The sequence below is a fragment of the Salarias fasciatus genome, chromosome 16, assembly GCF_902148845.1.
Source record: "Salarias fasciatus chromosome 16, fSalaFa1.1, whole genome shotgun sequence".
NCBI lineage: Eukaryota > Metazoa > Chordata > Actinopteri > Blenniiformes > Blenniidae > Salarias > Salarias fasciatus.
In genome coordinates this window covers 15855331-15882482 of record NC_043760.1, presented here as the reverse complement: position 1 = coordinate 15882482, position 27152 = coordinate 15855331, and the positions used below count along the sequence as shown (strand labels likewise).

Genomic DNA, 27152 nt, shown 5'->3' with positions numbered 1-27152 from the left:
TTAAAATGAAAACACTGTGTTGGACAACTGTGTAACAATCTGGTTGAACCTTCCATGCAAGGTTTGCAAATTTACCGAGTTGATCAACGTCCCTAACCTCAAGCCCCACCTCCTCTCTTTCTCCATAATTCTTATGTCTCCCATGCACGCTGTTTTCCAAGCCCACTCATGGCTTTATGCCAAAGAAAATGAAAAGTAAGCAGAAAATATGGATTCCCATCAGCATTTTCTATGTTGCTGGAAGTGTAATTCCTAATGTATTTTCCCCATCTTGTAGGTATGCAGAAACAGACTTAACAGGCAGCAGCGTTTGCTTGAAAGGTTATCTGGTAATGGAAGGATGGGGGAGAAGCGCTCCTGCCTTGTTTGATATTGATGTTTGTTGTGGGACAATAATGTCGCATACACATGATTAGATACACACACTGCACACAGACTTTCCAGGCAAATGAGATGCAAGATCAAAGAATGCTCTCTGCTGCGCTGCCTCAAACACACTCAGTTATGATTATTATCATGCTTTTTATGATGGTGTGTCCTCCATGGCTTCAGTCATGAACAGAGACCATTTTGACCTATCAAAACGTAAAGGAGAATTTTTATTGCATAGACCAAGTGGCATTGTAAATCACTGAAAAAGACATAATGTTGGAGGTCGTATATCTGTATGAGCTGGTAATTCAGTTTCACAGTACACACAGTATGCAGATATAGTAAAGGCTGCTCTGTTAATATATGTTGACTGTCAGAGGAGACTGATATATGTGTCAGTGTTCTGCAATTTACCAATGAGGCCACAGCCTCATCAAGTATAATTCACAATTGGGCTAATGGCTGACATCTGGGGTCCTCAAGAATGGAGCTTTATGGTCCTTGTACCCTTTTCAAGGACTGCCAGGTACACCAGCTTACATACACACAAGACAATTGGTCCATGAGACCCAATACATATGATTATTATATGATGGGAAAAGTGAGGGCACATAAAGAAAAATGACAATGAGATGATATCAGAGTCTCCTCCACATTTGACAGGTTAAAGACTTTATGACTTCGGTGCCCCTTGAAAGAGCAAGGATGTACATTTATATGTTTTACTGTATGTTTAACCTCAAAGAACTGGTAGGACGGAACACACATTCAAACACGCCACGAGTACTGATGTTTTTTCAATGGTTTTGCATGGCCTGTTATGCTTTAGTGTTCACTATAGGGATGACAGTGACAACTAACTTCATCATCAATCCTCAACATGTTTACATGAAAAACTTTTCAACTGAAAATTAAAACTGGTTTCGTTTCTTGCGTTTAAGAAAAAAAAAAAAAAGACAAACAAACTCAACAGTGCTAACTGGTGGCCTGCCATGCTAACTTCATTGTTTCAAGCATTTCTTCCAATTTCATGTAGAAGGACATCATCTGTGTAAACTTAACTGAAATAAAAAATGATGCGTTTTCACTTGAAACATTATCATGTGTCCTAAATGAAAGGTGAAACAATCACTGTGTGTATACATTGGTCTTGAAATGTGTGTATTTCTGTGCCCTTTGAAGCCTAATGTATTCACAATCTTCAACAACCATTTAGGATTTTAAATGTTGTGCACTCTGCACTCTGAAGTTTTCTATCCCAGCTCAACTTATTCTGCATTGAGGCCTTTGCCTATAGATTAGGTGGAGGTAAATCTTGCAAGATTGTTGCTGGGATTCACAAGGTTGTCTCCTCTTTATCGGGCACGATTACAGTGTGTCTGGGTAAATGAAGCAATACTGGTCTGAGAACGGCCTCATCTGTTCCTTGCAGGTTAATTTTTAAAAGGTTGTGATGACACTTTTTTCTTTGTCCCATGTGCACTTCAGGATGTTGGAAAAGATTTAAAGACCCCAAAATATCAGCAAGCAGTGTACTCTAGTGTTTATGACTGGCTGCAGTTATAATTGCAGAACCTGTCTGTCATATTCTGACATCTGTCAATTCATCATAATGTTGCACCAGAAATGTGGAAGCTTATGCTTTTCCATTTTTTAAAAAAGCGATGAACACTCAGTCTTAAACAATTACTGGTCAGTTTGCAAACTTCTATTTTAGACAAAGTTATAGGGAAGTTGACAAATTATTTGTGTACGTGTTCTGTCAAACTCTCATTCTAGTTTCAGGAAGAAACGCATGAAAGTTCTCAAGAACACTGCTGAGGTGTTAGACAATAGGAGTTGTTGCACTGCACTCTTCTTCAACTTATCCAAAGCCTCCAACACTGTTGATCAGGACATTTTGCTGAAAAAAACTACGTGACATAGTCTTGTCTGACCATGCTCTGAGTTGGTTTAATAATTGTCTTTGTAACTGAAAACAGCTGGTTCATGCTGAAGGATCATCCTTTCACTTAAAACATTTTAATTATGTGCCACAAGAATAGGCGTTAGTACCTGTGTGGCTGCAACCTGTTCTTTTCCCTTATCATAGAGCTGAAGATTCATAACTGGATGCTCACGTCTTACCCAGCATGGTACTTTGTATTTGTTGGTCAGCTGGCTATCGCTATCCTCTCTCTGCTTTTTGCATTAACTCAGCGTTATCTATCAATCCATTCCTGGCATACTCCTTTTCACATTGCCTACCTACATGTTGCTTTAACACACAGGTCACCATCGACATTACTCAGAATATCGTCACTTTATTCAGTCAGATTGTGCAGAATTAGGAGAAACGGTTTTCTCTTATTCTGCACCATCGACCTGGAATCAGCTCCATTAGGATCTGAAAGTGTGCCATCTGATTGTCTGAGTGATTTTATTGTGAGACTGAAAAATCTCCACATAATGTCCTAATGCTTTTGTTAATTAAAAAAAAATGTAAAGGGTCAAATAAAAACAATTATATACCTTTATGATTATATACCACTACTTTTTTTTCAGACACAACCTACATTTTGACATTTTTTATTTTCAATTTCTAGATGAAAGCCCTGCCAGTTGGCACTGTTTTGCTCTCTGACTGCTCACTGCGTGGTTTTCAAACTGCAGTCTTTTCAAGCATGACCACGTGGAAATCGTACTGCTGTCTGACAGCTGTGTAGCTCCAACTAGTGGTGGGTGGCTGCAGGGCAGTTCAGCAGACTTGTACATCAAGAGAACTCTCATTGGATTAACTGACTAGTATTAGCGTGTAAAGTTGCTTTAGCCAGCTGATTGCCAATACTATTTCAGTAAATGCTGACTTTTACAAAAAAAAAAAAAAATCTGAAGTAAGATTTAATTATGGAAATTATTGATTTTTGATGCTTTTCTACCATGCTTTCCTCAATATTTCCTCATATTTTGAGTGAACTGGGTCATATAAGTTCAGCAGAGCACACCTCAGCTCACCATAGCGTCCAAATGTAGAATACATCCTCCCTCTGTGTAGAGTTTTACACACACCTTCCCACAAGGAAACCCAGCAAATGAAACCAGTGCAACGTGTGAAAGCAATAAGCTGCGATGCTTTCTTTAGTAGAAGGTCAATATTATTCATACCAGTTTGCCACTTCGCATGGAGGGCTGCGGGGGCAAAGGTGAAGAGAGTACTGTTTTTTTGTGTGTGTTTGTGTGTGAGAGAGTGTGTGTGTCCTTCCTGTTCATTCACTTAACCTTTACGAGCTGACATCACGCCTGGAAAGGAAAATATATCTGAACTCTTTTGCCCTCTGAGATCAATTGATAAATATGATTAGGGCAGCCTGGAAAAACAGCAATAAGACCAGAGGAGAAAGAAAAGTATATTTTAACAAAATGCTCGGTGTGTATGGTAAAATTCATCACGCCTTGAAAGCAAAGGACCAAATAAAACGGATATATAAATAAAACAGGGGGTGCCTAACTTCTGTCAGATTGACATGTGTTTTCACTGAGTGAGATAATCTCCCATATAATCTATAATCGTAGCCAAGAAAAGATGCGGGCTCAGTAAAATATCAACAGAAAACATGCTTCTTAAGCGGTAAAGCCGTCTCATGAAATGAACTAAGTGTGGGGTCGAGCCCACCCAACCCTGGGAGCTGGAGATAACAGAGCAGCCACTCACAGACAACCTCAAGTGAAGGATAAATCTTACAGGCTAAGTGCTAATCTTTGCTTTATGAAAAACAAGTAAAAAAAAAAAGATACCTGCTTCATACAAATAGCACTTCAATCTGGGTATTATTCTTGAAAAACAAAATCTGTCTGATTGGGGGATGAAAAATAGAAACAGTGAGTGATTTTCTTTCTTTTTTTTTTTTTTCAATAAAACTTGAATTAAAGTCACCGACTCCGGTGTAGAATAACAACGTCGGAAAGAATTAATGATGGTGGCTCGGCTTTAGAAAATAATCATCCTAACTTATTAATGCTTAACGCACCATGAATGTGATTATTAATCTGAACACAGAGCTGCTAGGTGAACAATGAGATTTCCAGGAAGTCTGTCTGCCTGTTTTTTTTTTTTTTTTCCCCCACTCTCCTAAATAATCATGTTTTTTGTTAAATTGCCTCGGATTAAAATGTTGTGATTAAACGCGGACTGTGTCGGAGGCCGCCCACGCAAATTACCGCCTCTCAATATGTCATGTCACATCGCACGTTTCTTTTCCAATCCCTTTAAAGACTCTTTGTTTTGATCGAGGTTATGGTTCAATTCATGTTGACATGTTAACCAGCAGCGCACACACACACACCGAAGCACACACAAAATGCAGTAAGAACCTCATCATCCCCTCCCTCAATACATAAGCATCCAGTCAAATGCTGCCTGACTGGCGGGTGTCTATTGTCTTCATTATCTTGTCACAGCAGAACAAGCAGCTATGAATAATCACATTGGAACTGCAGCATCTTTACTAATCAAGGCTTTAACCGCGGCTGTGTGTGCACGCATGTATGTGTGGAGCTGAGGCCACTGCCCTTCACGAAGTGTTGGGGAAAAAAAAAAAAGAGGGAGAAAAGTTTCAGTCAGCTGGTATATACTGCATCGAGTTAATGTTCTTGTCATTTATGATGGAAACTGTAGAGGAGGATTATGGGGCATTATGCATAATAACCCTTCCAACAGGGTCATAATTGCCTCATTCTGACGGGTTCATGTTTTGTTCCCTGGAAATGACAGAGCTAAGCTGGGGAGAAGGGAAAATGGGCAAGAAAAGGGATGGAATGAGAAGGGTGGAGGAGGGAGGGGGAGGAGGACCCTGAAGCAGGTTGAGAAAGCTCGGTGCAGACTTGGATGGTTATTATTCCATTTGTGGGTAACACCTGACCAATACCTCGGTAGGGGTATCAAAAAATGAATACCTGCATATATGGCATTCAGTGTGTTGAATTATGGATTTTTCATTGATAATTCACATTGAATGCTTCCAGCTTTGGCCTGTTGTTAACCCGGTGTTCTAGTACTGGAAATGCATCTTGACTTGACTTCATGTCTAATTTCTTATCTGGAGGAAATGTGGTGATAGATGAATAGAATACCAGCAAGTGAGAATCCCCTTCATTTGTTTTCTGTTGTGTATTAACCTGGCAGCGAAAGGATTACCTTGTGTTTGCTTAAACTGTCCCTTCAGAGACACCGTGTGCCTGTGTTGTGTGTGACAGCACTGGCCAGTGTTTAGACGTTACTAAGGAAACTAGAGTAAACACCACAAGCAGTACCAGTCCGTATCCCGTCTCTCATTTTTAAGTTATCACAATGTTAAGTTTCCAATAAACAAAGGTTTTCTTTTGAATTACAAATGATTGAGACAGTCTTTGAAAAAAGATGCAGATGTGACAGATTGAATCATCCTTAAATATATAAAATCAACTGTGAATTATATTTGAAAGATCTTCGCAACTTGCTCGACTCAAAATTTCACAATACAGTGTAACTTTTCAGTGTAACGTTTCCACAGGTGTGGGTAAAAATCATTTATCCACCATGATATACCACCAGGAAAGCTTCTGATAGACTTTAAAGTGATTCTCCAACAGATGAAACAAACCTGAAACACACAGCCAATGTAATCATTGACTGTTTTCAGTGTAGAGAACAGCTGTGTTTCCTAGAAGTGATGGTGACTGTCCAGTCATTCTCTCCAGTGTCAGTGTATTTGGCCGACAGGGTGGAGTCTGACTGTGTTGAGAATGGATCATATTTCATCTCATTTCTGACTTCTGGCATCGAGCCAGTTGTCGACACTATGCTACATGTACATAATGATCCCATTTACATATGAGAAAGTAATCGCACAATAGAATTCGAACGTGCAAAAAATGTTCCGACCCAAGCCGAGCTGTTGGCTCAATAGTTAATTGTCTAAAAACTGCAATTATCTCTCATGATGAATGTCCAAATGATTATCCCAGCGCTGTTTTTAAAGTTCAAACATTCAGCGTTGTGACAGCAGTCAATCCATGAATGATGCAACACATACATTAACTCCGCCAAATTACTCCTGCGTACATATTCATGTCCCGTCTGTTTATGTTCGCGTCCAAGTCAAATTGCGCAACAGCCTCGCATTATCCTTCCTCACTCGCTTTTGTTTTTGCTGGGCCCTAATGTATTCATTTGTATCAAGGATCATCATGTCTTGCAAATACGATGTTAATGTGTGTGTACTTTCTAAGTTGCAAAGGCCGTGATCAGACTGAAAGACTGGGGGAAAGAATGATCAAGCTTTGCGGACTTGCATCTGTTGGCAGCAGCTGGCACTATTTACCACTGTTGGTTTTCCCGCTCAGCAGTACAAAAGAGGAGAGCTGAGAAAGAGCGGAGTGGGTCTGCAACTGCAGCGGTCTCTAACAGGGAACCTGATCTGAATAATTTTCCCATTATCAAAGACTGAGCTAAAAATTCAGCTACTGTAGTGACCTTTAATTATTCTGGGCTAACTAGTGATTTAAAAGTATGATTAGAGTTGTTAAAGGAAAAAATAAATAAAATGAAAAGATTTTCAGTAACAATTAAAAATAAATATATTCAGACCTGGACAACTTAGTGATGGCAACAACATGGCATTAAATGGGAAAATAAATAACTGAATATATAAAATTCTTTGTGACTTAAGTAAGCAATCTGTTGTAAATCAAAGAAAATGTATGTAGATTTGTTTGTGCTCATTTTCTGATTGAGTGTGCTAATAGGAGTCTGTGTCAAAGTGTCAAAGTCACACAGTATTTAGTTGCTCAGGGTTTTGCATCAGTTTGAGTGTTTGGAGTGTGCCTTTACCGATTAGTGTGGCACGGTTAGTGTACGGTCCTGTCATTTTGTCTGACTTTCAAAAACTATTACCATTGCTGATTGCAGTTGGAGCGATGCATCTCTACTGGACTTGAAGCAACTCCATATGCTGCCCATAAAGCGACTGACGGCAGATGAAAATATAAACAACGCACCGTGGAATTACCTCTGCGTGTTGCGAATGGACAGGAACACTTATTTGAAGTGGCACAATTAACTCGGCGTGAAAACTGAGTGCTTTATAGATGGTTTGGGAAAAAAAATGATGCACGGTGTGAATTTTAATATAGCATATGTATAACTTGTGAAATTTGTGCTTCCATGCCAACGCCGATAGAGCCTATAAGACTGTTTGTGGATTCCTATTGTTCTCCTGCCTGCCAATACATCCGACAGTAAAGCAGACAGGCCAAAGAAAGAAAATGAAAGAAGAAGAGAGCACCATTTGAATATTTAACTGAGATTTGAACTGTTTGCCCTGTTATCTTCCAGAGCAAATGGTTTGGCAGACTGAAACATGAACACATAGGGGGGTATATATGCGCACACACACACACACACAGACTATGTACACCCCATTGAGTTGGCGTAAACCCGCCAACTGTCCATCTTGACTTATAAAGTCAGACTGTTTGAGGTTGTTTCGTGTCATCAGACAGTATATTCAACAGACGTGCCTCAAAAGTGTATACTAGCAGGATTTACAAGGCGACTTGGACACAGTTATCCAGAAAATGACTCTTTTGTGGGATTGGATCTCTAATTGAACAAAGTTTCTTTGATCAGGTGCCCACTGGAGAGCCCCAAGAATACAGAAGAGCTTGCTAAGCCTTCTGTCTTCGGATGTCCATGCCAGGTCTCTGTGCTAACACAACAAATCTGTGGTGAGGTTAGCCTAGTGCACATTGCAAGAATAAAGTATGAAGAAAAATCTAACAGTTTAAAAAAAAAAAAAAAAGTCTAAATGGATGGATTACACTGACAGTGCTTAGTTTTAGGGTCTTGATGAAACTTTCTGCTCTGATGTGTTGTCCATGTTCAAAAAATTGTCTCCTGCAGTTGTTGTATGATACATGTTTTTACAAACTCCCCCTGACTACATGACTTTTGAGGCTCATGCAAGTTTGCTAGTTTTAGCTTTCATGGCAGCATCACTGACATCTCAGCTCAGGTCTCGGGGTACATTTCATATTCAAGGTACAACTTGTAGGCCACTGGGTGGCGTCTACAAACGCGTCGATTCAGAGGCTGTCTGCTGTCTGTTCAAACTGGACCAAGGTGGCGGCTCGGTCACAAACTCTCTTTTATTACTGAAGCAGTTCACCAAGATGTATTTCTAAAAACATTTCAGATGAAAAATGAGCTGTGTAGTTGCTGAATATCTCCCATTGTTGGTTTCGCTAGTTTGGACATTTTCAAAGAGTTTTACGAGGCGTCAGAGCTCACCTCCATGTGCCTCATTTGGTAAAGTTGGGAAAATTCAACTTTATGCAAATGAGTTGCAGGAAGCTTAGACAAGGCTTGAGCACAATGCAGCTCAAATTGCACCACACTGCACCCAGCATGCGCCGTAGTGCTTTTCACATAGGCAATAAATGTCATGTAGGAAATTGATGGAGCTTGTGGGCAGGCACCATCAGTGTTGTTATGTACGTTTAAAAAATTGGAAATTTGAGCCTCTTGTGGTCCAATTTTGGTCCACGGGTCTTATCTTTGCCAGCCCTCTTCTATACAAATGTGGTACCATTTAAAGAGAATCGGTCAGGCTGTTCAGTAGAATAAGATTTATTTTCAAGAAGTCTTTTTGGAAAAAGTTAATAATCCAACAAGCACAAATTTCCTGAGTTTTCCTGCTTAGTTTTAATAGTTCTTGATGTGTGATGCTCGGAATCCTCCTTTAAAGTGCAGCTGACACTCACCACCCCCACATGTGTGACTTTCTCTCCACACACCATCGCACCATGTTGCCCATCAACAGCACAGCGACTTGAAGCACAACCTTCAGTGTCCCACAGACTGGTGTGTGACGGGCTCGTCATGTTTCACTCCATCACATACACAGATGGCCAATACAATATTGCTCGTGTGGCACATTTTGAATAGGTCTGTAATGTTCCATTAGTTTGATTGCTTGCATCCCGTCACACATGATGGGTAGAAACAATAAAAGCAGAATAGAGCAAAAAATTAAACGGCGGTTTTAAATGCTTCAGTTTGATGCTTAAATTTTAATACCGTTCATTTAACTGCTCGAGTGACGTGATTGGATTGTTTCTCTTCGACACAGATACATGGCACATGAAAGCTCCACACACGGATAGACTTACACACACACTGACATGCGTGCACTCACACTCTTCAAAAGCAGTGGAGTGGAATAATGGACAAGGCGACGAAATAGTGGGCAGATTTTATCATTCACACTCTCTTAACCACCAGCCATCTGCTAAATGCGCACGTTCTTGTCTTTGTGTCTGTGGGTGTGTGTATGTGTGTGTGTGTGTGTGTGAGTGTGTGTGCATGTGTACGAGTTTACACACATGCATATGAATGGATGGATGGATGCACCACACTGGTAATAAAAGGATGCAGCCCGTTCTAAACAAGACTATTTGTCTTGCTTCTCAGTTGCGAATCAATAGAAAACCCGATTTGTGAATATGAGTGCGTCGCTATATAATGTCAATCTAAACTGTGATTGTAGATTTAGAACTGATTATTGATGTAAACAATACATAAATGCATACTAAAGTGTACATTGAACAGCAGATACTTTCGTACTGCTGCTTCAGGTTTTTTCCACTGTTGGTAGAAGAAAAGTGTAAAAAGAAAACATGTATATGGGAGATTATTTGCTGCTTGGTAGTGTATAGTGGTTAGTGCTTTACCCTCACGACCAGAATATGCCTTGTTTGAGTCTGGTTGGGTTTTATGTCCAATTTGCATGTTCTCATTTTGTGTTCCAGTTTCTTTTTCAATCCAAAAACATGTATTTGGGTTTATTTGGTTATTCCATATGTGCGTGTGTTGTCTATGCATTTGTCCTGTGATGAGCCAGTGCAGGGGTGTGAAACATAAGGCCCGTGGGCCAAATCTGCCCCTCAACAGGCTCCAATCTGCCCCCCCCCCCCCCCAACCCCCCAACCCACCAAGGAAATTCATAGAGACCCGAGTTGAGATATCTGTGATGCTGCTTGAAAGATAGCTTCCTCGTTGCTATCAAACAAAAGCCTGAAAGCCATCTTGTCAGGGTGAGTTTGGAAAAACATGCATAATGCAAAAGCTTTAAAAGTTTATTTCTTTTTCCACATTTCTCTGTGTTTTGCAGCAGAGTTGCAGTGTTAGGATTGGACTTCATGTTGGGCTTGTTATAACTTTCCTTCGTAATTGTTTGGTTTTGTGAAAATACAGACATTTTCATCATGTATACACTTTTGTTGAGAGTAAAGGTTTCGTCAATCTCTCTCAATGCAAAATATAAGTACGAAATATAGTTTCTACATGCTGTGCAGTTACCTAGCCCTAAAAAAGTAATTTTTCTCCATCTCGTATTAAGAAAAAGAACTCTACAGCTAAGCCTTTTGTCACACCAACCTGGTTGGTTAAAAAAATACAGCTTTTTTTTTATATATATATATAGCAGCTCTAGAAAAAAAGGAACACTTTTTTTTCTCTCCATTTTCTCACCCAGTTTTATCCTCATTTCAAACCATCCTGCTTTTAACTGCTGCTTTAAGGAGGATCTAGCTGCATCCCATTTTTCCCATTTAATGGAAATGTTTCCTAAAGGTCATCTTAGCATGGTTCATGTATCATTATCCCTGCTACATTGAGAGATTGCTCATTAGGATCGAGCATATAGAGGAGACAACAGTGGGAGCTCACCATAATGAACCTAAATGCTTCATCTTGCATTTTCCTTTTTTTCCCCTGCCTCTCCGCCATTTGTCTTCCCATTTTCACCTTGTCCACTCTTCTTTTTTGTGTGTCTGTTTTGGGTACCAGACAGTCGGTTAAATCATGTGCTTAATGCAGATGTTTGTCTTTCCATTAGATTTTTTTTTCCCCCAGCTTACTTTGATGCTGCTTTATTTGCTTTCTTGCTCTCCTCTCTTGCACAGTTCTTCTCTGACCGTGTCCTGAGGATTTAGTAATGCTTTGGCCTGACTCCCCCCCTACACCTCACTCCCCCTCTTCCTCCCTTTACCTCCTTTTTACACACTTTCCTCTAATGAATCCAATCATTTATGAGTCACACCTGTCTCTGTGTGTGTGTGTGTGTATGTGTGTGTGGACTCTCCATTTGTCAAAGGCACATACAGATGTGATCCAGACCTGATACATATGATGACCCTTAGCTAGGATCCAGCGGGGGTTAATTGAGTAATGGCATTTGTGAGTGGGGGGAGAGGATACTGGTAACGGTGACGAGAGCGAGATCTGTGGAGAGAGGGAGAAAGTGATGACGAGAACGAGAGCATTAAGAGAGCCAGAATGAGACAGATAGGGGCAATTTGTCGGGGCTTATGAAAGGAGAGGCAGGAGGTTGCCAGAGAGAAAGGGGTTAATTGCCAGAGTGAATAAAATCTAAGACAGAGGAAGGCCGGTAATTAAAGAACTATGTAAGAGACAGAGAAATAAAGACAAATGTGGGGTTAATGGTAACGGCGTGCGAGATGGGCACGAGGTGACAGCATGAGGCGGTCGACCAGCAGGACACGGACGATTGACGAGGAGTGAGAGTGAAAGGGTTAACAGAGCGATGGAAATGAAACGGAGCGCATGAAAGAGAAAGGGTTAATTATGGGGATAATAAACGATGAAGCCTGAAGTCTTCATGGACCCCCGCTCTTAATTAAGAAAACACAGCCGCACCTGGGACTCACCTAGAAGAGATGGATTCATGCCACTGCATCAAATCATGTGTGTGTTACTAATTGTTATTGTTATGAAGGCCACCTCATCATGGATTCATTGTGATGATGAATTATCTTAATGAAGTGCCTGATTTTCTTTCTTTTTTTCTTTTTTTCTTTTCTGGCCACAGACTAACTAAATGTCCAAGATTATCTTTTGGTCCAAGTGTATGAACTGTGTCTGTATTCTTTTTGTGCTGGTGAAGTAAGACGAACAAGACATTTAATTACATTTAATAAACAGAAGATAACCCATCCATTTAACCTTGCATAATTTGTGGCCAGGAATTTCTCTAATTAGCAAAATGCAGGCACATGTAAGTCTTTAACCCCCCATATCCATATCCTGCCACTTCTGGCAGGATTTAACAGGAACACTTCTCAGAACTACACCTGCTAGACCCATTGTTGAATGCACATATTTAAAGCTACCTGAAAAGGGTCAGTGCGTCACGCAGGTCATGCAATTGTAACACGAGCTCCCGAGTATTGCCAGAAACGGTGAAGTTGAAGAATTGCCGGATGTGAAAAAGTGAAGTTACCAGAAGAATCAACTCAACAAAAGTATATGCTGTCAAACCCGTTTGCTGCTCCATTATTATCCACCATTCTCGAGCACTGACAGGTACAGAGGTACTGTGTGCTCTCCTTATATATAAATGTATATACATACTTGTATAATAAAGAACCTTGGAAGAATATGTTCGATGCAGAGTATTATGTTTGTATTATGTGAGAGTGGTCAAATCAGATGGAACATCTTTAGAAAGTGTGAAGAACAGCTGCAGATCTACATTATAACGGCAGAAAGCATAATGTGCTGCTCGATATAACGACTTAAAAATCTGGCTTTATCGAAGTCTTTGAAGGTATTAAGCAGGAAGCCTGGCTGTGAGATTGCAGGCTAATCTGATACTTCATCTGGAGTCTTGTGGAGGTTTGTAATCTGTATTACGGAGGATTGTCCGTTCGAGCACGCGTCATTAAGCGTGGAGACGGGTTGGGCTTTATGGACGATATGATCTGTGCAGAGGGCTAATGCAATCAGAGCTCCGCTCTTCACCTCAATCACAGACATGTTAGAGGGACCACCTTTCATGTCAACCCCTTGAGAAAGAAAGAAGTGGGTGCAGTTCACACACACACACGCACACTGCACCCACTTCTTTTCTTTCACTGAACCGCGTTGGAAAGATATATATTGTCGAGGTATGTGTTTTGTCATCACACACTTGCAGTTTGAAAAAAAGCTTTAAATACATTGACAGGGTAATGTGCCGGGCGCGGAGTGAGAGCTTTGTAAGAGTGAACCTGTCCCTGAATGTGTGAGTGATGATAAGGGCCTCGTTTAATAGCGCGCGCACACACACACACACACACACACACACACACACACACACACACACACACACACACACACACACACACACACACACACACACACACACACACACACACACACACACTTCTCAGTTTTTTATGCGCGTCTTAGATCATTGCTCTGGGTGGGCGGCACATAATTTCTGCCATTCACCTTGAGTGGGTGGAGGTAAGACAGTGTGATGGCGGGGCGGGTGAAAGGACAAAAAAGATGTGAGTCAGTTATTGAGAGGAGTGCAGCCAAAGCCGGTTCGGGGTCAGAGGTATTTGCATTGACTTTTGAAGCGCTTTGAGTAGCTAAACGTCACAAAGCGGCTGTATTTTTGGCTGACAGTGTTTGAACGGATTGCCGGAAGGAGACCTGGTCATTCTACATACTGATGTTGCTATGAGAACGGTCACATATTTATACATCCTGGCATTACTGATGCTGGTTTCCGATACATCCTGTACATTAGCTCCAGTTTTTTAAGGGAAATGAGGAGAAATCCTTACCATAGGTTAACCACTGTTGTTGTTTAAGGCACTTATGGGCTGGGAATGAGTGGAAGTGATCATTAAAAGTGGATGAGGGCCCACATTTAGCTGCAGCCTCGTCTGTGGCATTTAGTTCCAGTGCAGTCACAACTGTTGTTTAAGTAGCTCAGTTAAATGTCCATTTGGAGACCTAAAGTGTGCGTGCAAAACACTGAGGTAGTTCTAAGAAAAGCATTGTCATTAAACCTGTAAACAATTATCTGTCTCTTTCTGTTACACAGGACCTCAGAGCAAAGCCTTTGCAGGTAGATGCATAAAATCAATATCATGTTAACAGATAAGGTGAGACACTTTGAAAAGCTTTGCAGTTTTCAGAATGCAGAATATAATAAATCTATATGATGTTTGTGTGTTTTGTGAGCTAACTATTGTTTCTTTGCTTATGCACAGAGATGTTATATTGAAGAAATAGCATCATTATAGATCATGCCAGTGTGAAAGTACATTGTTGTTTCACATCACTGTTACTTAAATTAATCTGAACTAGGTACACAAGAGATATTTATTATGCGATTCATTGTTTTTAGTTTTACTTGCATCAGATTGCTCAATATCAATAAATATGAAAAGCTTGTTGGAGTAAAACACTCAAGAAATAATATTCACTTTGTTGAACCCTCCACAAAAAGATTTTATCTGATCGACTGACCCTCAGTCCATCGCTCTTGGTGTCTGTCCTCATTCAAATCTGCATTTCAGACTTTTTAGGAACTCAAAACTATCAATGGGAACTAAAAAAAGACCTTTATAAAAACATTTTCATTTCGACAAAAGCTTTACGGAAGAATGTGAGTACATATTAAATCAGAAACTGTTCGACTATCCAGTTTGCACATAAACACGTTAGATACTCATTTAAATTTATAAGGGAACTTTTCTTTTTAAATGGCTTTAAAAAAAGACAGAGACCAAAAAGTCAAACACGAATGAGTCCTTGTCCTTAATGAAGTAGAATATATTCTACCCTGATAACATTTATAAAATGTAACATATTTAGATTTCAATGTTTTACAAGGTTTCATGTTTGGTTGGCTTTTCTTGTGCTGTCGACATTTTCATTCATAAACCTAAAAAAAAAATTGCACACAGAAACAATATGGGCTCATGTAGAGTCCTGATCATGAAATAATTGTCATTATTTTGTTGGACTGGATCCTGTTTCCTCTCCAGAGTGACTGATTTGAAGTTTCCTTGGATTAAATGAGTCGTCATCTCGCCGTATTCAAAGCTATCTTGATGTATTTCATCATTTAAAACTGTGGAAGAAATCTTTTCTCGTGTAGACATAACTTGTGATCCTATTTCTTTTTCTTCCTTGCTTTGACTAGGCGTGGTGAGATTGATTGTTTTCCTTTCGCTTTGAAGCAGACAAGCTGTCTGCGGGTCAGGAGACGACCTTTCATCAATTAACCTCATAATCCCCGAAATGGCTACAGATTATAGGCATGTGAGCGGCTGAAGCAGTAGTTTCGCTGCAGTATTAGACACACCAGCCTTCCATGTTCTTCATATTTAAGACTTTCAAAGTGAAGGAGTAGAAATTATTTTTTTCTCTGTATCAAAATTTACCATCCTAAATCACAGATTTTTTCTTTTCTTTCCTTATCGACCGCTCCTTGAGCAGGCTGTGTGTTCTAGTGGCATGTTTGATGCATTCAATCTATTTTTGCGTGTCTTTGCATGGATACACGTGTACATCACAGGGGTTTAGGACCGTCAGCTGACTCTTATTACTGCTTAACATTTGACATGTTAATCCTCAGATAGCAACCATGGAAACACTCGGTCTGTGTACAAGTGTGAAACTGTTTGCAAGGACACAATGTGTATGTGTTGAGGCTAATCAGTCACATCTGACAGACAGCAAATCCGACTTCAAAAGCCACTCAGACATTCATTGTTATGTGGAGAGCCAGTTGAATGAGATAAGATGTTGGACAAAAAAGGAGAGGATAAAGGAGAGAAGGCTGGATAAATGAGCCATTGGGGGAGATGTGAGGACCGTGGACTAAACCTTGACATTGATTTGAACATTGACTACTTCTGAACATTCAATGCAGAGAGCTTTAACATCAATGCATTACCTTCCAGACATCCGTAGGAATACATGTAAAGAAAAAAAAAAAAAGACGTCTTGGCTCGTTATATCTATATATGCTACAATGTAATGACGATAAACCATTAGTTATGTGACGGATCAAGCAGAGGACCGTCCGCCTCTGGTTCATCTGAATCCAGGAGAAAAAGACAAGTCAGTATGACTGAGTAATTCACATTTTTGTTAGCATGGTTTCTTTCACGTCACTGATTAGTTATAACTATCATGTCAACAAAGTGATTTCTTATCCAGACACTGTTGCCTCAGTCAGATTTTCAGTACCCACAAAAAGATGCAACATTCTCCATGCACGCCTGTGTTACTGTCTAATCAAAGAATTGTAATTCCCTCTGTGCAGCACTCCCAAAGGAATTATTCCATAAACCGAAAACTGGTCACAACACCACAATTCGAATTTAAAGCAGGGAGGGCAATGCTATTTTATTTTGTTCCATCTAGTTTATTAGGATTTCTACCTATTAATTTTTTTAAACTATGAAGCAACCTGATGAAAGTGCAGGTGTTGTGTTAAATCAACCACTTTATGCTCTCCACATCTTTGAGATGAAGAAACCGCCCGTGGTTCGGTGAGCTATGGATATTGAGACTCGACACGGCGATATTTTACATCTGATCACACATGGTGATGGGAAATACCAACAACAGCCAAAGTGCGATTCAATGTCACGCTGCGAGTTCTTCAAAAATCTCTTGCAACATGCAAATAGCAACAACTCAAGTATCATCTCATTCAGTTTGTGTATCAGCCTCATGATGCTCTGGTTTGTAGCACTGGCTGTTTTTGACATACAAACATGATCCCATATGCAACTTTACCCAGAAGCCCTCCAGTATTTAAGGTTTGAAGGATTTGATTACTGGACTGACCAAGCTTGGTGTGTTTCTTTTGAAAGTGCGACATAAGCATTGTGTTGTTCTTGTGTGATGTGGAAGTTTTGTTTTCTGCGTCTTCCAGTTATGCTTTCCCACTCCGTTCTTCTTGAAATGTCACGCATGACCCACAGGTGACCTCCTGTCAGCAGTCATCTGCACAAAACTCAGACACTAGAAGCAATCATGTGATAGCCAGGGTTACACCGCCGCCTCCAGTGAAATCAGCGCTTCATCAAAAATAAATATGGTCCATTTAGTTGAAGACACTAATTTATTTCCTATTTTTAGTCAATGCCTTATAGAAAAGGCCTTCATGTGCCATCTCAAAGATTTCCGTGATGCACTTGATAAAATGGGACGTGATGATGCATTGAAGGAAAAAAAAATCTGTGATTTGAGGAGCAGTAGTGTGAAGACGTAAACATGCTTCATGTAAAGATGACGTTGCAGTGGGTGGTGTGGCGTTGAGACTCGAGCGGTTCACTCTGGTCCTCACAAGTTTGAAAGCAACTTCAGGCTGTTATTCGTCTTCCTCTTGGGTGCTTTTTGGTTGTTTTTTACATTCACAGTCATGTTGTAAACATTATCTTCAAGAAATACCAGTGCTATTAATTTGTTCCACATTCTTTACTGCAACTCGTGATTCATGAAAACCCATTCATTTTTATATGTGCAGTGTGAAATCGCAAGATAAGTCACCTCAGGACACTTTACATCAGAAGGCCAAGACCTTACAGTAAAGCTGAGAGAGTTTCCACATTTTCAACAGTGCGAAGGACAAACTTCCAATTATCATGAGAAATTATCCAACGGAAGCACGCTCAGAGGTGGGCGTCTATTTGCCTCTGCCAACTGGGGTAATAATTACATTCAATGGCTGCACATAAGTACAGAGAGAGTGGAGGAGATCAGAGCAGAGGAGTGGTGCTCAGTGTATTCGCCTACAGCAGTATCACTCGGATGATTCACAATCACCTGTGCCAGGCCTAAATATAAGCTTTCACAAAAAGGGAAAGTTTTAAGCCTAATCTTAAAAGTAGAGCGCCCGTCTGCCTCCTAAACCCACGTTGACTTCTGGTTCCACAAGAGTACGGAGCCTCATAGCTAAAACTAAAAATTCTGCCCTGGATTTTACAGAGAACCAATGAAGAGAAGCTGATGTGAGAAAAATCTGATCTCTCTTGCTAGTTCCCATCTCGTCTCAGCATTTTGGATTAACTGGAGGCTTTTCAGAGTTACCGGGTCATCCTGATTATGAGGAATTATAGCACCTAGAAGTACCAAATACCACAAGTGTTTTTTTTTTGGTATTATTCTCTGGAACTTGAGATACTGGGCTAAGGATGTTCCTAATTTGGTCAAAAGGCTCCGGTGGCAGACGACAGTCCTTGAGACTAACTTCATGTCTGAGTGAAAGAACATTATCTCAGTAAAAATAGCTCCAAGGTTCTGGAGTCACACTGGAGGTAAAGTTTATCATTCTTCATGAGAGTCATGAAGATTTGGGAGAAAAGTGCTTGATTGATGCAGGTTTTTTATAAGTTTCTGAGTTCATTTTTTGTTACACTACCATTATATTTTTTAATTAACTTTGGGAAAACAGTAATTTTGACTGCGCAGTTTTCCTCTTAACTGAATCTGAGGTCACAAACAGGACGGTCAACTTCAGTGTCCAAGAACACCAACACCATCTTTGATGGAGAAGGTGGATTTGGTCCAGCATTCTATCTGCAGAACTATTGGTTTTGTACAGTGCTGGTGTTGTTTTGATTGCCATATCTTTTTCTGTTGCATTTCTACCCGCTGTTTCCAGCTGTGGATTGTATCAGCAGTGTAGTGAAACGCTGAACAAGACATGTCTCACACTGTCGGATGACAATCTCAGGGTGTCTTTGGTTGCACAACAGCGACGGTGGCCATCCAAGGATCTGTTTTAACTGGACAACAACAGACCACAGATCTGCTACAGTGAAAATACATGATACCAAGTTAATCGGTCGCAACCTTTCTGCATTAGACCCTAAAGAAACGTAGGGCTGGTTTTAACATTTACGTGGCAGAGAGTCCTTTCTACGCCATTTTAGTCATTATAATCAGAAAGTGTCTCAGCTTTGACTCGAGCTGCTGCCTTCTGTGTCGAGGCCGTCTAAATTGTTTTCCCTGCCTCCGGGGTCCTGCGGGTTATGAGTATCTTCATGTAGACCGCGACTGGTAGATCATTGAGAATATGGCCTGCACAGAATGTGTCCATCTGTGCCACTGTGTGTCTACATAATGCTCCTCCATATGTCCAAGTGTGGTCTACACACAGCCTGGAGGGAGCTGGGTGGAGTTGGTTAACACACACTCGTGCGTCATTTGCACGCACTAGTACATGCACAGTACAGTATGCAGGGACGCAAACAATGACACACACTTTGAAATGTGGAGGCAGGCATGTACACGGACCATCTGAGGAAGCAGAAGCTGTTACAGCGTGGCTGCTTGACAGACACTCGAACTGTGCTTTTCTGAAGTTCACAAAGTCGTTGAACATTTGTGCTTTTGGCACCGACGAAGGCAGTAGAATTCTTTCTGCTTTTCTATCCTTTAACACGCCTGTCTCCCTCTATGTATTTTTATCCAGCTCCCTGTTGTCTGCGTCTAACAGTTGGTATTGCGTGTCTGTGACCCCCGCTCTGCCTCCAAGTCTTCACGTCTGCGTTTCCTCATTCCTCGCAGTATTTCTCTTCCCCCTCATTCATCTTTTTCCCCTCCCGTCTGTTTTGTCTGGATTTCTCATGCTCCACTGAGAGGTAAGGTGACTGCTGATCAATAGCGAGCCGGCACACACCCATACAGACCTACACACTGTGCACCTATACACACTGGAAACTGCTGAGCAGGTGGATTTCATTCATCCATATTCTCTGCGCGGAGACAACACCATCCTAATTATCGATTAGCACGGCGGCGGATCGATTGTAGTAGAGAGGTCACAGCCTGAAATGTGTGTGTGGACATTTTTTTTCCCCCGTCCCTTTTCATGTGGTTTGGATATGAATGTTTTTACAATTTGCAGTCTGTATGTCTGTTCATACTTGGTGTGTTTTTAATGTTTGTACTAATCTGTGTTTAATGCTCGACTTGTTCTTTGTTTAAGATGTTTTAGTAGATAAGAGGCGAAAAGATGAGGCGCAGGACAAAATGCATGCGGGGATAAAATAGTCAGATGAAGCGGAGAATCGAGATTGAGGGAGTGAGCGCGGGTGTATCAGATTCATGAGTCGATCAATAAGCTCTTTGTTCTGTGTGGGTGTAACCAATAGAGCAAAGTGCTGGAACATGACGAGTTACATCAGCTGATTTGTAAAAGAGCCGCTACGACTCAGGCATCATACTGAGGAAAGAAGCAGAGAAAGTTACGGAAAGCAAAGGGTGGAGACGAGGGAACGAAGCAACAAGGAGGCAGGCTAAATGAGGGGAAGCAAAATAATAAGACTGGGGGAGAAAAAAGGCAAGGGATGGAAGGGGGGAATAAAAGAATGAGCGGGGAGGCAAAGTGATGCCAGAGGGGAAAACAGTGCTAAGCAGGAATATCTGCTGATGAAAGACGAAAAGGCCAACTTGTACATAGCCCCGTATGGAAGAGCTGACCTGCCTCAGGGTTCATTCAAATTCTCTTTGTGATCTGCACAATTCTTTTTACGGTCATCACAGAGAAATGTGCTCGATGTAGGAACTCCTGGCACCAGCTTTGGTAAGCTCCTGACTGAGTGACCCCACCGTGCCACAGCAGCATCCCAGCCCGGCGTGGTGGAGGCGCTCGATTTATGCCACCACATAAAATCCGTCGGTTTTCTTTTTTTTTTTTTTTTTTTTTTTTTTTGTTAAAGGGAGAAAATGTTGGCAGTACATCAAAAAGAGCAAAATGCTGATAGACACAGCCTCTGCGGGTCTGTGAAGTGGAGCACCGCTGCTGGAAAGCTCAGTTTTTTAAACACACCGCATAGAAGCATTGTGTTTCCATTACATGGCCTCGGCTTTTTAAGGTGAGAGAAACGGAGCTACACAAACAGATAAGACAGGCTGTGCCTTTCTTTTTTTTTCTTTACTTCTCAGGTGTGAGCAACAACAGCTTAACAGCAAACACATACTGTAAAGAGATACAGTAATAAGACCCAGAAGCATATTAATGTGTGTGTGTGTGTGTGTGTGGGGGGGGGCTTGAGGCTTGATGTGGGAGGGGGGCATCTTACACTACAGATGCAGTTGGTGCTGTGCAGAGCTAGGTGGTGCTGTCAGTCTGTCTTCAGCCTGTGTGTGCGTGTGTGTGTGTGTCTGTGTGTGACTTAGAGAAACTGGGTTTCTTGTTATATGAGGAACAGTCTCATCAGAGTAAGAGCTGCGTAATTTTGGACCAGGAAAACACATTTCACTTAATTCATTGTTACATTCAGATCATTGGACTTCATTAATACATTTTTTTTTTTTTTTTGTAAAAGGGAAAAACAACCACGAAAAGCTGAAACAGCACAGCTGGAAGCAAATTAGCATATTCACAAGAAGGAAAACAGAAAATGGTTACTTTTGTGCGCTGTCATTTTGCATTAATCGGCGTGCGTTTGTCTCCCAGCTGAAGCTAAAACAGTTCAAGTTGAGCCCTGCCTGTTTAATGTCCTATATGAGGCGGCGCGTCTTCACTGCTCAGAGTGGAGCGCCTGCACATCAATCTTATATGGCTGTGTTGTTAAGGCTGCAGTGATGAGATGGTCGTTGTTCAGGATATTGCTGACGACAAAAGATACCTAAGTAAACACCACACACACACACACCGGAACATCATAGATTTTTTTTTTCTTTTTTTATGGTAAGTGGTAGTGAATGGAAATCAAAGTTCAGTGGTGTCCATACAGCTCAAGCATATTTAAAGATTTGAGTGTGTGTGAGAGAAGTAAAGCTCTGTCCACCAGCTGTGTATGTACTCGTGCATTTGGCTGACAGTGGCTTTTATCGACTCGAAGGACCCGATCAATCAAGGCCCTAATCGACCCGATTAAAAAGCATATCATGTGGAGAGAGACGGTAATGTAAGTGTGCGCGCTCCGATGCGGCGTCATGCACTTAAATTCTGAACAGCTATTCATCCACCTGTATTAATTTGATGTGCTCGTTTAAACTGAATAAAAGAACAGGAGCCATCTCTGCACATCTTCATCCCGTCTCTCTCACTCTCACACACACTCACACACACTCATACACACACACACACACACTTTTTCTGAGGCCACTCGTTGACATAATGCACTCTCTTGTCCGACGGCATACCATTTACATCTCAATTAAGTTTCTTACCTGAATGTAATTCTAACCCCGGAACTCTTTGAAGGCTTTTCCTATGTGGGACACATAAGGATGAGTCAAAATGTCTTCACAAGTCGAGGCATTTTTATTTTTTTTTTTTAAATAGAAGTGGTTTTTAAAGTTAAGGTGTGCCAGAGAGCTTCAGCAAGAGCAACAGAAGAAATACAGGAGTAATGGGGATGACTTTTCCCTGCATGACTATTTATTACATTTTTCAGAAGAAATCTTTCTAAAAAAAAAAAAAATCACTGACTGTGAAGTAAAACTATACATTGTTTTTTTTTTAAACACATATTTCAGACCATAATTGTTGGTAATCGTAGCTCTGATGGAGGAACTCATCCTCCCAGACATTGAAAACATTGAAAACCTCTGATCATGCTTTAAGCACTTAAAAATAATTCATCACTGCACGTAGATGATTACTAACTCCTATAATGTGGTTATTGTGTAGGTTAGCTCATATATAGTGAGGAGAGCAAGTATTTGATACACTACTTTTTTTGACAGGTTGTGTCACTTACAAAGCATGTAGAAGTCTGCTTTTTATCATCAGTGCACTTCAACTGTGAGACAAAGAATCTAAAACAAAAATCCAGAAACATTCATTGTATGATTTTTAAGTAATTAATCTGAATTTTTACAGCATTCTTGAGGTTGTACTCATCCTTATTCTTCCCCCAAACAATGAGTGGAGTTTAAACCGAAAAGCTCTTATTTGGTCCTCTATTTTAGACCACTTCACCATCTCTCATTCCTCCACTGGATCTTCCAGATGGTTATTGGCAAACTTCAGATGGGCCTGGACGTGCACTGGCTTGAGCGGCGGGACCTTGCGAGTGCTGCAGGGTTTTAATCCATGACACTGTAGTGTGCTACTGTTTTCTTTGAAACTGTGGTTGTAACTCTCTTCAGGTCATTGACCAGGTCTTGCCTTGTGGTTCTGGGCTCCTGAACTTCTTCCATTTTCTAATTTTTGGGACAGAAAACAAGCTGCTTGCCTCTTGTCCTGTTGCCCATCCCAGCCTTGTGCAGGTCTACAGTTTTGTCTCTGATGTCCTTAAACAGCTCTGGTCTTGGCCATTATGGAGCGGTTGGAGTCTGATTGTGTTTGTGAACAGGTGTCTTTTATAAACATAACGAGTTCAAACAGGTGCAGTTAATACAGGTAATGAGCAGAGAACAGGAGGGCTTCTTAAAGAAAAGCTAGCAGGTCTGCGAGAGCCGCAGTTGTTGGTAGATGGTCAAATACTTATATCATGAAGTCAAATGCAAATTAATTTCTTAAAAATCACACGAGGTGATTTTCTGGATTTCTGTTTTAGATTCTGTCTCTCACAGTTGAAGTGTACCTGTGATAAAAATAGCAGACCTCTACATGCTTTATAAATGGGAAAACCTGCACAATCTGCAATGTATCGAATACTTGCTCTCCCCACTATGTATCATTATCATTTTTCTTATTTTTGCAGTCTTGTTTGTGCAGTTTTTGTTCATTAAAGTGGATTTTTACACCCTCAAGAAAAACACTCTTCGTCCCGCTGGACTTGTCTCTGGAACAGTTCCAAGTTTGAATCTGCTGTTTACAGGTTAAGGCAGTACTGCAGTGATGTGAACCGTTCCATCATGTAGATTAGAAACAAAGACAACCAAACTGAACTGTGGATTGACGGACTCGATGTTTTCTCCAAAGGCCTCCAGACTTGTTTTGTTCCAACATGGGAATCAAACCGTCCAATCAATTGGTTTGCTCCCCCATCCTTTCCAGCCCCAATAAGGACACAATGAAGCCCGGTTTCTTGCTCAGATGGCATTTCGGAGCTTAAGAAATGAGGCTCACAAATAGATGAAGGCATTTCTACATGAGCTTGTCAGCAACATGATCAAAGTAAAATCTGTGTTTTGACAGGATGCTGAAATGGGAAAAAAAAACAGCAATGGAAGAAAAAAAAAACTCAGAAATTTACCAGCATCTTCATCTTTGTGTCTGTCGAGGGTGTTGACAGAATAGCTGATGGGAAGGTTAAATGTTATGTGTAACAACGTGATCGAGACGCACAGTTTTCTGTGGAAAAGTAACAATATACGAAACAAAAATGGTGAAAACACAATCTGTCCTCAGTGTTTGGGAAGACTTTATTTAGCTTTTGATGCAGAAACGACAGACAAAAAGATTTTTGGTGTGCGTTGGTTTATTCATCACTCGAAATATGAAATCTCAGAAAACAAATTAAAGCAATTATCAAAAACAAATTAAATGTTCACACTGTTTGGGTTGAGGATCTTTTGATTTTTCTGTGGCACTAAGAACTGGAGCTCAAGAAAATCTGTAGAGAGGCGGATTTGTCAGCATGTAACTTTTTTTTTTTTTTTTTTCATTTTTCTGAAAATGGACACATCATCGCTCCAGCACTTGACACGGCGACACTCTGACAATCTCACGCTTCAGGTTTGCTTTTTGCTCTCACTCTGACATCCCAGAGGTCTTTACAGTGCAGCACGTGTGTCAGTCTCACTCATTATTATCATTACAATCCCCTCTCTCACTATCAGTCCCTCAGATTCTCCACACCCATTTTTCTTTCTTCTTCTTTCACTCTGTGCAGCCTCACCTCTCCGTCTCCCTCACCCCTCTTTTCCCCGGCATGCTCGGGCTGCGGTGTCATTTTGTTTGGCAGGTCTTTGAGTCCCCTGTCGAACAGAACAGAAGCAAAGTCCTCCCCTGTCTCATCTGGTTGTCTTCTCTTTCTCTTTCACCTCTGCTTTTTAAGAGACTTGGCAGGGCTCTGTTGAATTTGTCTGCGCATTTTTCTCCCAGTCATTCTTCAGATGTTCTTTTTTAAGAATCTCTGCCACCCCTCTGTGCGTGTTTTTTCTTCCCTTATCTGGAAGCTATTAGTCTTGTTCTACTCACTCAAACAGACAAATTCTCTGAAAATGGTTATGGATGTGAACTGTTTCCTCTTAAAAAATATGCGTAGGTCTTTTGAATATTATCAACCCATCTTCACTTCTCCGCCTGTCTTCTTCCTGCCTGTATAATTGCCATATCTGCTCGTAGCTGGTGGACAGAAAAGTGAAGGGAAACACTGACTAATCGCCATCAAATGAATAGCTCTGTGGTTGCATAACTGAACCACAATGTTGTTCTTCAATAATGATCTTGGCAGCAATGTGAGTTTTAACAATTAGCGATTCACAAAGCAGAGAATGAAGACAGTGGAGAGAAAAGCTTTTGTAGGCCTGAAAGAAGATGGAAGGAACCTGCAAGCGGGTTGAGATAAGGTGGGTTCAAGAAGGCACAGTGGAGCAGGACGGCAACTGAGATCTGTGATAGAGAGAGGGAGTGTGACGGCATTAATGGATGATGGACAGGATTCTTTGTTTGGGTGGAAAGCGTGAGATATGGAGGGTGAAGTTATGAATGAGCTGCTACATTGTGTTTGTACCTATTATTTTACTCTGTGTATGGTGACAGAAGGTCAGCATATTTAGTATGTTGGTCCATATGCTCTTCCATTGAATTTCATTTCAAACAAACTAGCTTACTTTTCAATTTCATATGATTCAGTACATTAGTGTCATACTGAGGAAGAGATGTAACTTATTTAATTGGGCTGTAATTAGAATTCACTGAAACAGTCGGGAAAAACATCAATGTGCTACAGTATTGAAACCCTGTTATAATATTGACCTGTCATTTCGCATAAATGTGAAAACTGTATTCACCTTTAAGCAAGCTTTCCCTGTGGATATTGACCATGAGGAGGTGGGTTACTTTTTATCCACAGTACTATAAAGGTAGCAAAAATGTCTGAGGTACCTGGAAAGAAGAGTTATTACACCTGACTAATAAACAAGGGATGATTAAATGGGAAAAAAATTCTGGAGCTGGACTTTCATCATCGAAGTTGGAAACAATCGCCAGGCGGAAATTGATTTATTTTACTTAGGAATCTGTTCACTCGTGTATGTCATGCAGTTTCTTTACCTGAGGCATCCAAAATCAAGGTGTGGCTTCAGTTGTCAGGTTCCCATTGTGAAAAAAAAGAATCCACTGTTGGATTCTTCACAGTAGTGGTTGTGTGAAGTTGTTGTTTGTGCTTTCTTATCCTCTTCTGAAACAGATAGAGGGGAAAATAGTAGCTACAAATCCTGCTCCAGACACTTTATGCATCTGGTGTTAGAATGTGTGTGATTGAACAGTTTGTGCCCACATACAAGTGTTGGTGTATTTGCAGTCACAATGAATTGTGCTTTCACCATTCAAGCCGCCTAAGACGTGGACATGCATTGTTTCTGTGCAGAAGCGAAAAATGAACACAGTTGGACGACAGTGGTAACTTCTCCTTCATCTGCGTGGCTCAGCGCCAGTGTGGATTTTCCTTATATAATACTAATCCGAATTTTTAGAAATTAAAATCAGGGCTTTTAAACCCAGTCTTCTTCATTTTAGATAACATGTTTCTACCATGGGCTACATTCATGGAGTGCCCACCTTTTGAAAGTGCTGTAAGCACATTGTGCAGGAATTGGAGTATATGGTGTGAAAAAAATTGCATTTGTTGTATCTCATAACAAACTCGAATCCAACTGCATATTCATAAAACACACGAAGGTGCGATCTTTGGTATCCTCACATACCCGGTAATGCCCGGTGTAAGCACGCCAGCGCAGATATTGTAGTTTCACATGAGAGAGAATATGTCGCTGCTTTCAGTGTAGCAGGAAGCCTCTGGCTTTGCTGGCAAAG

General features: G+C 40.8%; 1 protein-coding gene across 4 annotated transcripts in view; it reads left to right on the top strand.

Moving 5' to 3' along the window:
• The window catches only part of pard3bb (par-3 family cell polarity regulator beta b), a 204251-nt gene that overhangs the window by 19828 nt on the left and 157271 nt on the right, over positions 1–27152 (top strand). The window lies entirely within an intron of this gene.